The sequence below is a fragment of the Meleagris gallopavo genome, chromosome 3, assembly GCF_000146605.3.
Source record: "Meleagris gallopavo isolate NT-WF06-2002-E0010 breed Aviagen turkey brand Nicholas breeding stock chromosome 3, Turkey_5.1, whole genome shotgun sequence".
NCBI classification, from domain to species: domain Eukaryota; kingdom Metazoa; phylum Chordata; class Aves; order Galliformes; family Phasianidae; genus Meleagris; species Meleagris gallopavo.
Window position 1 is genome coordinate 16,434,734 of NC_015013.2, and position 14,486 is coordinate 16,449,219.

The window sequence follows — 14,486 nt, forward strand, 5'->3', positions numbered from 1 at the left end:
ATACGAACAGATGTATTAATATAATCTGTTTTTCTTGCAATGTACTATTTTTTTCCTCTTTTTCAAGGATAGACCTCTATGTATGTTCAGTTTAGATTTAGTTGGGGACTGCTATTTAGTTTTTAATATTTATAAAAGGATGTGCCTTTCTCTGAGATAACTGTAAGATTTGCATTTGTCAATTCTATGTATAATATATTCTTCCTGGAGTATTTAAGACTTTGAATTTATTATCAAAAAAGAATTTACACAACTGCAGAGAATAAAAAAAATATGTGCTTCATTGAAATGATCACTACTTCCACTGTATGACTTATATATTCCAAAGGTTTTACATATTATAAAGCTGTTATAGTTTGCTTAAAACACAGTATAGCAGAAAATATCATTGTTGGTTTATTTTGTGGTTTGCTTGTTTATTTGTATGTTTTTCTCAGATGAATTTTAACACTAGCTTATCTTAAATAAAATTTGATTTGCAATCTAAAAGGAAATTATCTCTCCTGAAAGGTATCATAAATCAAGAATACAAATACAACATCAACAAAAAGGTAAAAAGGAAAGAAATGAATAACAACAACAAGAAGAAAAACTTAAAAAAAAATAAAATAAAATCTGTAGAACAAAAATTAAAGCATGGAAGAATTATTAGTCCAAAGACAGAGGGAGAAAGCAATCAAGTGCTTTCTTTTAAATGCCTCAGTCTAGATATATGAGGAAAGGGATTTTCATGAGATGGCTCATTCTGAATTAGCTAAATATATTCTGTTTACAAAAGATAGCTATAATGTGACTGGACTAAAAATGGGATCCTCTTTATGAGGATCAAGCCTCTTCATGCTTGTTCTTCTGAGTTACATGAACTGTGCAGCCTTGTATGCACAGCAGCAAACTTTAGCAAAAGAATTGGCTTTTCACTGACTATTCTAATAGCATACTGATTAGTATCCTGGAAAAATGAAGACCAGATATAAGCCTTCATCCTCATCCCCATCACCTCAACCATCTAAATTCCCTCCCACCCCATTAAAGTCTAAAGCTTCTGAAATTACATTTCTTGACCTGAAGTTCAAGAATTTATATTTCTGAAGTGCACTAATCCTCATGTAAACATATACGAATGTGACCCACTCTATCTCAAGAGTAACAGAGGCTGCACTTTAGAAGGAATTCAGGAGCACTGAATCACAGTTGGACAAGGAGATAAAGGGTAACTGAAGCCAAAGAGTTCTCATCAGTTGGCTTCCCAATCAATACATAGAGGAGAGCAGACATTTCCTAGTGAGAAGAAGTGACTTGGAGGTGTTCTGATCTTTAAGGTCCCTTTCAACCAAAACCATTTTGCGACTCTACGATTTAATAATTCTACCATATGTACCTTTGTGATTCTATGGATGCACCCCTGAACTGTTTACTCAGAGGTGCTTCCCTCTCTGTTGACTAATCTTGGAAGTCCAAAGGTCTTATATTCTGTCTGAGTCACTACGTTGAAACAACATACCTATTCTTTTAAGCATTGCCAGGCTTACTTATGATGCTTTGAGAAGTTCAGAATCTGCCCCATGGTATCTGCTTCACATCGTATCTTTGTGTGTGTATAATGTGATGTTGTCTAAAGTGAGAGATTATATTTTCCACAATCTTTTTCTGCATGTCACTATGCTTAGGCCCAGAATATGCCCAGGATATCCTCTCTGAATAGTACCCAATTTTAATAGCTCTATTAAAATCAAATCAAATCAAGTCTACTTCCATAAACCAGCCTGCAGACAACTTATGTTGTTTATTGTTAAACAGCTGTCTACAGAAGAAAACCCCTCATTGTATTTGTATACCTATCTTCTCACAATCTCCTTCCTTTTAGCTACTTCCAATTAAACATCTTCATATTCATGGATATCTTGAAAAAGACAGTCAGATACTCCTGCTATAGTTTTCTAGAAATGATTGTCCTGTTGAGGAGAAACAGCTAACAGGACAGACTGTTCTGCTCATTCCCAAGAGTGATGAATAAGATAGAGTCCTGAATATTTCCAGAAGTGGGGGAAATAACAAATCTCAACTAGGACCTGGTATTAGTGACTATGTTAATGAGTATATCTGAATGAACCACATAGGCATATAGCAGCATACATTATAACTTTAATATGTTTTGTATAATGCTATGAATCAAATGAATAATACACATTAATAAGCTTAAAGGCCTATTCATGACAGTAAACATAAAAGTATCTAACCAAAGTTTCAGTTTTGAAAATATATTATGACGTATTAAACACAGATAAATCTGTTTTATGATACTAATTTTATTTTAAGTTATTAAAATAGTAAAATGCCTAACTCAGGAACTTTTAACTTTCTAAGTAGCTGCTTGTGTTTATTTGTATTTTCTTTTTAGGCAATAATTCTATAGGAATCCCTGAAATATTTAGAATTGGCAGTTTTCTCAGAGATAAATCTGTAAATAGCATAAATCCCTGCATTCATGGATCCAGACATCAGCATACTTTTTCATGTTGTCCTCCTACTGGAGGTGGTGAGATAATTTAATTAAACAAATCAGAATCTCCTGGTGGGATAAGGTTAGGCAATTAAGGAGAGAAATTATGACTAGCTATGGGGAAAAAATAAGAAAAAAAAAAAGAAAAAAAAAAAGATTTGTGCTTAAACCAAATTGAGTTATTTAATAAGCAGCTTTGGAAAAATGGATGGTTCCTCATCATGCCACTTAAGCATATTGAGAAGCTCAGGGGGAAAATGTTGTGTGTAAGCTTTAATTAATAGCTACTTTCAAATCAGAGATACCAAAGGAAAAAAGTGTCTGATACATGCTGTTGAAAGTACATACAGGTTCCAAGGACATGCAATAATAGAAAGCTTTTATGTTCATGAAAACACATTCTTATCAGGAACTCTGTCTCACATTCTAAGTGTGTGCAAATTAACCTGTGATGATATAGGATTTTCAATGATATAAACTAACAAAAGGTGTTTTTTTCTTTTTCTCTTTCCATTTTTTCATTTTCTTCTTTTCATTTTCCTTTTCCCTTTTTCTTCCCCTTTTTTTCCCTTTTTTCTTTTTCCTTTTTTCTTTTCCTTTTCCTTTTTGTTTCCTCTGTCTCTTTCTCTTTCTCTTTGTCTATGCCCAGTGGGAGACATACAAGGTAATTGGAAAATATTACATATTTTCATTGTGATAGGTAAAATTTAAGCACATAATTGTGATAAATTTCAGTATGTTGTATGTATTAAAACTTAGTGATGAAGATTACTATAGAAACAGATCTGAAGTTGAAATGATGATGAAAAATTCACTCTAGTATATTTATATAAATCACCTCATTTTTAATTTTTAAGTTACATAATACATTGCTTGTCAAGTAACAACTTCTTTCAGTTTTATTGGAATTCAAATTTTCTAGTAAAATAAAAAATCCGTTTTGTAGTTAAGGAAACTTTAGCATAACTACAGCAAATTCTATTTTATGCAGTCCTGCTTGTTGTTCAGATAAAGCATAGTTTCATTGAAATAATGGAGCAATATATTATTTTTATGCTCTCAGCAAAGAAAACTTGTCTAAAGTGCAGAACTTCTATAATATGTTACTTTTCTATGTCAACAATGAGCAGTCTGAATTACCTGAGATTAAAAAAATGTCTGTTATGCAGGAACAGAGAAATTTTCTATGAATAACTTTAAAATGATTTATATGCATCATAAGCTAGTACTAATAAAAACAATCTAGTTAGCTTTTATCAGATAAAATTTTATTATACAGTTACTGCAAAATGCTGACCCATGGAAGTAATAAGAAAAAACAACGACCTTGTAAATCTCTTCACTCTGCTACTGAATACAATTTTTAGACTGTACAGCTTGTGCAATTGACTGCTATGGCTTAATCTGATTCCATAAAAGAAAACAAGTATTTTACAGAAATAGAGACTGGCAAAAAAGAAGGAACACTATTAATTTAGATAATGTCCAATTTTTTGAGACAAAGAGCACCCTAAAATTCTGATAGGAAGAGACAATTCAAAGCACTACCTAAGAATACTCGGTACCCAGAAGAATTTTGCTCAAGGAGAGAAATAAGAATATGCCTCTGGAATACAGTGAAATGAATTTAAGGAGATGATTATGTATTTCCGAAAAGGCACTGTGAAACATTCCTTGTTTCACAGTTATTATTCATTGTTAAATGAATAATGATCTTATCTTCAAACAATGTTTGCAAATATGCAATATGACAAATTTCTGGGTTTATCAGTTATAAGTAGTTGGAAATTTGAGTAGTTTCTTATTTATGTTTAAGAGAATGAATATGTTTCATCCAGAGAACGTGTTTATTTTACTCCAGCTGTAGATGTCTTTTTTTTTTTTTTTTTGTCTTAACTATTTCTCGGATTTCACGTATTTTGCATTTCCTAAGTTTGTGGTTATTCTGTAAGTGAAAGGGAGGAAATTAAAGTGATAGCACTGATTGGTGCCTGGTATTATGAGATGGTGTGGGCAAACCGACAGCCTTATCTTGAGTCCCAGCAAGGGGAAAAAGATAATCATAGAATCACAGAATGGCTTTGGTTGGAAGGGACCCCAAGTATCATCAAGTTCCAACTCCCCTGCCACAGGAAGGGCAACCAACCTCCAGATCTGGTACTAGACCAGGCTGCCCAGGGCCCCATCCAACCTGGTCTTAAAAACCTCCAGGAAATGAGCATCCACAGCCTCTCTGGGCAGCTTATTAGAATTTCCTTTTCTTTCTCTTTGCCAAGTCTTTCTTCACACTTACTTTTTTTTTAATAATTTCCTTTTTGTTTCTCTTTTATTTTCTTTAAAAATAACTTTTTCTAAGTTATATATGGCCATTTTAGCAAGAACCTTGTGATCCTAGCAGAAAGGCAAATCAGAACCAACCCCCAAAACTGCAGGATGACCCGCCATGCAGAGCCATTTGGTCAGTGCGGCAGCCTGAGTCCATGAGTAATAGATTCGAGGCTCTCAGACCAGACAAGGATGAGTGTCTGGAAAGTAGACCAACCCCATGCGCCAAGAAGCACGTGAATATGAAGAGTAACAAACTTAGTGAGTAGGGCCAATCAGGGCATTGCATCAATACCAGTGCCACCAAAAAAGGGCAAAGAATCTTAGTAATTGGGAACTCCTTACTGTGGGGGAATGAGGATTCCATTTGCCACCTAGATATTCTCTCCAGAGAGGTGTGCAGTCTTCCAGTGGCACATTAGAAATGTTAGGAAGGCTCCAGCACAGTTCATTAAACCTGAAGACTACTATCTTTTTATTGTCATTCAGGCTGGATCCCAGAATGCTGCAATGAGGAAAAGAAAGAATGTTAAGAAGAACTTTGAATCCCTTGGAAAGATGTTGAAGGGATTGGGTGCAGTGTTCTCCTCTGTCCAGGCATGTGGGCTCCTGATGGACTCCAACTTAGCAAGTGTTAGTTTCTCCTCTGTCCCTGGAAAATGATGGAACAGCTTGTACAGGATGCAGTATCTAAAAAATTGGAAGAGAAGAAGGTCATCAGAAATAGTCAGCATGGATTCACCAAGGGAAAATCGTGTTCAACCAACCTTGTAGCCTTCTATGATGGCATCACCAGCTGGGTAGATGGGGGGAGAGCAGTGGATGTCATCTACCTTGATTTCAGCAAGGCTTTTGATACTGTCTCCCATGACATCCTGATAATGAAGCTGAGAAAGTGTGGGATAGATGAGTGGTTAGTGAGGTGCGTTGAGAACTGGCTGACTGACTGAGCTAAGGGAGTTGTTCCTAGAGTCCTGTTGGAGACCTGTGACTAGTGGTGTTCCTCAGCAGTTGATGCAGGGTCCAGTCTTGTTCAGTATCTTCATCAACAACCTTGATTAGGGGATAGTGTCCACTCTCAGTAAGTATGCTGATGATACAAAGCTGAACAGAGTGTCTGGCATGCCTAAAGGCAAGACCTGGACAGACTTGAGAGTTGCGCTACACATAAAAACAGATGAGTTTTTAACAAAGGCAAGTGGAGAGTCTTGCACCTGGGAAGGAATAACCACGACTATTCATAAAGGTTGGGGCATGACCTGCTGAAGAGGAGCTCTGTGGAGAAGAACCTGGGGGTCCTGGTGGATGACAGCTTGGTGATGAGCTAGCAGTTTGCATTCATGGCCAAGAAAGCCAATGGGATCCTGGGGTGCATTAAAAAGAGCGTGGCCAGCAGATCAAGGGAGGTGATCCTCCCCCTCTACTATGCCCTGGTCAGGCCTCACCAGGAGTACTGTATCCAGTTCTGGGCTTCCTGATACAAAAAAGACAAGGGTCTCCTGGAGAGAGTCTAGCAGAGGACCACAAAGATGATAAAGGACCTGGAGCATCTCCCCTATGAGGAAAGGCTGAGCAAACTGGGTCTATTCAGCCTTGAGAAAAGAAGACTCAGAGAGGGTCTGATTAATGTTTATAAATATCTTAAGTGTGGGAGTCAAACAGATGTGGCCAACCTCTTTTCAGCAGTCTGTGGGGACAGGACTAGGGGAAACAGCCATAAACTGGAGCATAGTAAGTTCTGCACCAATATGTGTAGGAACTTCACAGTAAGGGTGACGGAGCATTGGAACATGTTGCCCAGGGAGGTTGTGGACTCTCCTTCTCTGGAGACATCCAAGACCTGTCTGGATGCCTACCTGTGTAGCCTGCTGTAGGGGCCTGCTTCGCAGTGGGACTGGACTCAGTGAATTCTAGAGGTCCCTTCCAGCCCCTACAATTCTGTGATTCTGTGAAATGTCTTTCCTAACAATGCACTTCTTCCAATCTACTGAGGTTGTCCTCTGTAAGTTGTTTTTCTGTTTTAGGATGTCGTAATTATGGCTATAATGTCTAGTGTTCTGTTACCAAAAGACTGAAAAGGATGCAAATGTTCTGAAAAGTGGGCAAAACATTTAATTATAAGACATCAAATCAGCATAAAACAAAAATCTTATTTTGGGCAGCTCCACAAATATTCCTCTTACATCCTGATATAATTTTGGTATGATGGAAGACAGTAATGTCCTGTTTGCCGAATTGCTCTCTAGCACTGGTCTCTGCTATTATTGCTATCAGTAATGGTGCTGAAAACCCCTCTTTGCCTGGGACAAAAAAGGCACACAGTTGTATCACAGAAAACTGTTTATGAAATTTTCTTTCATTATAACAGTCACAAAGCCACGTGGAAAAATTCTTTACACTACACAATGGTAGTAATGGGATATTGCAGAGACCAACTGTAATGAGGAAGTGCTACTCCAAAAGTGCACTTTTATCTGCATCTTTGGAAATAGTGCTTCAGAAACGTACTATATGCTTTGGTACTTAAACCTTAAATCTAAAGACGGATAAGCCAAATAATAGACTTCTAGAAAAACATTAATTTTAGTGGTTGGCAATCGGATAAAAATTGCCACATAAACAGTCATATAGTACATTGTAGAAAGAAAAGAAAAAACTGAATGACTAAGAATGACACTGAACCAAACTGACACAGGGTTCTGGAAATGATTGAGGGAAGATAAATTTTCACAATACAGAGAAAAAATAAAAAAATTCAAAGGTTCATGACCACAGCTTTTATATTACTTCCAGTTGACAATAATAAAGAAAAGGAGAATGATTCACTGAAGATATCTGGCATTTCAAAATAAAAACGAAAATGCTAAAAGAAACCCATGAAGGAAAAGATAATTCATGCAGCAAGTAAAGTAGATAGTTCTAAGTAGGTTTAATATGACTGTCAATATGATTTTTCTTTGAAAATTTTCAATTAAATATCTCTTTAACCCTTCTGTTAACAGGTAAAAGAAAGCAGCAAAGTTTTGAAAGGCTTATTCTAATTATTGAAATAGACAAATTAAGAAATTGCCCTAGTTCATGTGGTGAGCAAGAATTACTTAGTATTTTAAAAAGTTGATGTATTTTTTTCTTATAATAATGATGTGTTTCTTTTAAGAATGTGCAAATACAAAAAGCAAATACAATCTGTAGGTTTTACTTCTTTTATGAAGCTGTACTTATGAAGAGTAAACATGATCTTCAGCCATTTATTTCTGTATATATCTTTAAATGAGATTTGCTTATTAAGACTTTTTCTGTTTTGTGACTTTTTTTTTTTATTTTGCATTTTATTTGTAGAATAGCTATAACAATTTTCATTTTGATTCCCCAGCTATGACTGTGATTTGAGATAAAAACATAATTCCAGTCTACCTTATATTCTTCTGTGTACCATTAAGTCTGAATTCTACAAATGCTTTAATGGCTATCTTTAGAAATTCACGCTGTTTTACTACCTCAAACTGGGAGAAAGAGAACCAAGACTCACACATATTAAAGAAAGGAACTGGGATTATAATTGACTGAAAATTGCATCATCTACTTTTAGGTGCTTCATCCAGGCACAAAGAATGCAGCCCAAAACACTTCTTGTAACTATATTCATCATCGGGTAGCTGGGGAGAATTGTGTGTTTCATAGCTAGCTAATCATTTTAGATCCTGTATAGTAAAATGAGATCAGTTTAGGGATTGCTGAGTGACAGAAATCCTAAAAAGAAATACTAAAAAGAAAGAAATCCTAAAAGAGATGTTAGAGACAGTATATGCTAATAAATCCATCATATGGTTAGGTAGGCAGAGATATGTGGAAGATAGGAAGCCAGGGCCCCTGCCTGGTGGATAGCAGATTTTCTGCTCTCAGCTGAGTGCTGTAATTAGTAAAATATGAGTCATTATAGAAGGAAAAATAAGGCTCTTAATAGTTTATTCCTATTGAAGCTATTCAGCTCTGGAGAAAATAAGTAAAGGTTGGGTGAGGAAGTAGGAGAGCCGCAGTGAATCCATTGCCTGGTTTAGCAGTTTTTGCTTGGTACTGTTGACAGCCAAAATGGTGAGAGCCCCGCAAGAGATGAATGTCTTTTTGTGGCCACGACAATTTGTGTCAGCCAGGTGTTGAGAAGCTCTAGGCTTCCAAGACAAGGATTTCTCTACATGCTCAAAAGCAGAAGTGAGTTCCAAGGCAAAGTTAAAATCAATACATTGTGTACTTAGACTTATTAGGATATTCTTGATTATAGTTTTCGATTTAGGAACATAATTTTTGCCTGAGATCTTTTTTGAGAACCCTAGTTTAATCATAGGCAGTTTGCTCCAAATTCTTGTCCAGCATACAGAATTGAAACTCCTAGAAACTCAAGATAAGAATTCATAGTAAAAGAAGCAGCTTTATTGTTGTTTTTCTTTTTTGTCTCTATGTGGTAATTTGTGCTGTGGTCTATAGATGCCTTTCTGATGAGATTTCTATGTAGTTCTATCTTCACTAAGAATTAGGAATCCAAAACTTTAATTCTAACAATAGCTTTCTAGCCACTACTGGCATGGATGTAAATCATTAACAATATAAAAAATGAATTATTCTTTAAGACACTAACTATTGCCATTACTATTTCCAACAATGTTCAAAATTCTATATGTCTGAACATAATAACACTGATATCAAGGAAATGTTAAGCATTTCTTACTCTAGTAATGTAACACTGAAAATTATTAAGATTAGCAATTAATTGTGTAACAAAATATTATCATCCAAAACATGGTGGTTTTTTTTTTCCTACTGAAAAGCATAAGAAAGTATAATCTAATGATCAATTATTTTCTTATTATAGACAAAAATCTACTTTTCTGATTCTTTATTTCTTCAATTAGAAAATATATTAGACTGTAAGCAGTGAGATTCTTTAGTATTCTCTCATAGGAATACACATTTTATAACAGTGGCAAAACAAGTCTAATGTAAAAGGGATATTCTGAAGCGCTAGAATTTCTCTTGAGAGCTAATATTTTCACAACAAATTGGACAGCTGACAAATGTTTGGTCTCCAAATCTCAGAGAGAGAGTTAAAAATTGTGATCTCTGGATATTAAGGAAAAACAATTAGCAATGATTGGCTTGAAACTGAACTATTTGTTATAAATGCTTGTTGTGAATACTCATGTAGAGGATTTATTATTTACTTCCATTATGCATTTTAAAAATCTTTTCAAAGTCTTGCTTTTTACCAGAATCATGCTAGCCTTTAAAATGCTTTAAAATACAGATATCAGATTCACCTGAATGAGTTGTTACATTTTTCTGTTGGAACTGGGAAGAAAAGACAAAGAGAATGCTTTAAGTTCTACCAAAATGGCTATAAAGTCTACTCAGTAAATTAATTTTTATTAAAATATTTTTATAATACTTTCAAGAATTGCAATGATGTTGCTGTAGAACCAGCAGAAATGTATGTAACACAGCCAACAACATGATAATGCTGGTAGATTAGGACACGCAGCACTTTTCATCAGTTTCTTTTGCTATCTCTTTTCCTTTTATATTGGTGCAGTCATAAGAATATGAACAATGACTGTTAAAAGGTTTTCTACTTGCTTTTTTAAAGATTTGCACAATGACTTTGTCAAAGTGCAAGCTATGAGAGTGGATAGGCTCAAGCATCAGAAAAGCCATTTTCTATCTCGCTGTTTGGTGTAGAAAATCTGTACAGCTGCTTTTATTTTCTTTTTAATCCTTGGTGAACCACTTCCCTAATTTGTCCGTATTTGCTGGTGAAATTGATGTATGTCTATCTTTCATAACTGCTCTTCTATCTGCAAATGTCTTTCTGTCTTGTGGTTGGAAGTAGATACATAGATTTTAAAATACATTGCAAACTACTTTATAGTATATTATATTGCTTAAAACTTCTTCAGCTAAAATGGAATCTTTGTCTTAAGGACAAAATAAAGCTCAAGCGATCTTGATTTTAGTGCTCATGAATGATCTAACACCAATTTGACAAGATGTTCCGATGATTAATTACTCGCGTCTCTAAAAATGTGTCTTTATTTGTCATCTAACTCGTTCTAGTTTTAGCTCCCATTATCTTCTTATAAGGTTCTGCCAACTAGATTTGAGAAGTATTTTATTATATAGTCATAATCCAATCAACTTTTACTCTGATAAATTAAGAAGATTGAGCTCCCTGAGGCACTGACTACTGAAGTTCCTCAAAACTTTAATTATACTTTTGAACTGTCTCAAGAATTTAAGAATTGCAATTGAGCTGTGAACATCTGTAGACTTGTAATAGTTAATGAATTGCCAAAGATGAAGAAAGCACACCATCCCCAAATTTCACCGTTACTTGTTTGTCTGCCAATTGTTGAAAAAGAAAATAAATTCCACACAGAAGATTCTATGATATGTTTTTCTACTTTTTTTTTTTTTTTAAGGAATTTTTTCTTCCAGAGTATTTTATACCATTTTGTAAAGAAGTCCAGATTTTCTTGCTGAGAAATAATCAGGAATCTTAAAAATATACTTCATAAGGGAAATAGATTTCCAGAGTGCTGAAACACTAAAATTGCCATTAATGCTGAAACATTAATATTTAAATATTTGTCTGAAATTTTGGTGGGGAAAGGTATCTTCAGTGCAACACAGTATTTTGATTTCTTAAGGGAGCTGTGTGTCAGCAATCTGATTCTAACAATTTTCAGAATTTAAAAAATCCAATGTCTGTTCCCTGTTCTGCTTCCTTCAAAAGCTGGACTTAAGCAAAAACAAAAACATTACAAATATATCTGGAAAGATATTTCATCACAGCATTTGTAATACATTGGTAACTTCTACCTCAAAATTGAATAAATACTTTTTTTCTTTTTTAAGTTTAACCAACTATTCTTGTTGTTATGTCTTTTTTATTTCCCTTTTATTTCTCCAATAGTTTCAGATTCTGATTATTTTTATTACTGTCAGTCACTTCCCTTCTTTCCATTTGTTTTGAACTATATAGGTAGCATAGATTATCATGGAAAATATGACCCTAAATGTTACTTGCTAGTATTTTCAGGTTAATGACAGATAATAATGTCTTTATTTCTGCATTTGCTCTCCAAGTCATTTTAAGCATATCATTTGAGAAAAAATTTCTTCCAAATCATTCCTTATCTAATGTCTTAAAATGGCAGCACTGATTGTGACAGTAAGACCATTATGATAGGTATGAGAGATACTTATGAGTGTATATCAATTTATATTTAAAAAATGTATATGTATTCTGTTTGTTGTAATAACTATGCTGATATTATTATAAATTTATAAACTTTATTAAAAATGTTTTTACTTACATCCTTAATTTCTTAGTATTGTCTTGTTTCTTTCCACTTTATAGAGATAATAACATATGTCCCTTCAACACAGAGATATTTCTAATATTACTTGTTGATTACTAGGGCAGATTTAACAGTGTTCTGAAGAGTTTTACAAACACATTTTATTGGATTACCAAGTAATGTTTCCTAATTCTTTCTTTTAAAATGTTTGACTGAAAGAGTTATTTTTGTTCTAATTTTCAAAAAAATCTGAGTGTATAAAATAGCTTGTTATGGTATACCTTCTTAGTATTCAGTGTGATATGGGTGCTTACCTCCTGGAATTTTATTCCCAAATTCTACTTTTATGAGTTAGTGCAGACTAATCTGAACAGGTCAATGACATATTTTATTTCTTAAATATAACCATATCATTTATAACATATCAGCTCAATAGCATTTTTTTTTTCTATTTGTCTGTGAAAGCATAGTGTGCAGGGTACATCTATGCTAACAGAATAAAGATATGACTCAAAAATAATACAATCTAAAATGCTAGTATTTTCAGTTTACATTGTAGTGTAGTTGAAACAGACAGTTAATTTCATTACTGTGCCCTTTCCATATCTCTTTAGCATTTCTGACCCCCTCTGTAATATGAAAATAATTTGTACAGAAAATATTGTGTCTTTAAAGACAGCTATACATTATGGCTGAAGTTACTTCATTGCTTGAAATAAACATGTTGAAGGTGAAATGCTAGTACAAATACATACTGGAATATAGGTAAAAAAAGAGTCACTAGGTATTTTATTCCCTTATAGTACAAATAGACACAAGGCATGTCAGACTTACTAGCAGAAAACAATCAGCTATAAAGTAACGTATTTTATCCAAACAGGAAACATACATTTAAACTTGATAATATGAAACATTTAAAATTAGAAATGAGTAAAAATGGGGCTTTCCAACGTCTCTATCAGAGAGCTAGAATATTGCTCTATATACTTACATTATTTTTAATAGATCAGAAATTGTGTTACTTACCATTGAGAAGCGTCAGAAAAGGCAGGAGGAAAAGTAAAGAATGTCTGGAAAGAAGTGAATGTGACAAATGTTCTCAATTATGCTTATTAAGTAGCTGTAAGGAATCAACAGAGCATTACAGAATTTTACCTTCTAATGAACAACTCATACTTCAGTATTATGAAAGATAATTTTAGTCATATTTAAATCCATTAATAGTAAGACTATCTGTCAGTGGTAGTCTGCTTCAGCACGTTTCTATGCATAAATGCATACATTTCTTTATAATCTAGAAGTAGAGAAACAAGCTGTACTGCAAGGTCCACATTATTATTTCATAGTATTATCAGAATTACCACTAGGTTAAAATGAGCTTCATGGATTGCAAAAGAAATAAACCCACCTGTTAAGAGGTCAAGCCCATTTGATTATTTTAAATTTGTCAAACACTCTGTTGCCTTTTTCTGAGTCTCATTTTCTACCTAAATAAATTAAAGCCTCTTGAGAAATAGCTGTCAAGCACTATTTTCTCAATAGAGTCCAGCAAAAAATGCGGTTATAATTTTACTCAGGAGTGCTTTTAATGGCCATGTTTTCATTCATGGGTTAACTCATTGACAGTGACTGACACCAGACCAATTTTCATCCACCTCCTTTACTCCATGCACCAAAAGGCAAAAACACCATATTATAATCAATACTACAGTTTAATAGTGCCTGCTGTTACTAATATATACTTTTTGGGAGGAAATCATCCATCCAAACAACATCCCTAGTACATCCCACCTGAGTTTTCATTATAGAGCTTCCATGGTTATCAGCAGCATTCTGCTGAATTTGGTGCAAGCTGACAGCAGGGTGCAAAGGTGGTTAATATAGAACTTCTGTTCTGGGTCTGATCCAAGTCAGCTGTAATCTAGGGAATTCACTACATTCAGCTTTAGGTAGAACTTCCACAGTCAAATTTGCCAGAGCAGTTAACATTACTTTAAGACTCTGATAATCCCTGCAATTATAAAAACTCTTTACATTGAGATGACTAAAGTGCTTCTGTTATTGCATCTAAGCCTGCACAGAAGTGTAGGAAGATAATAATGGAATTTGCTTTTAGTGTGAGGGAAAGAAGACTACTTGATTTCATGCAGAATACTTACCCATCTGAATAAAAAAAGCCTGCCTCTCTGGAAATCTGTATCTAACCATTCATAACATTTAAATGGATGAGTATTCCTAATCTAGTTGCAGAGCTGACAGTTTGATCTGCCACTAGAACAAGGTTTTGCTCTGGTATGCATTCATTTGGA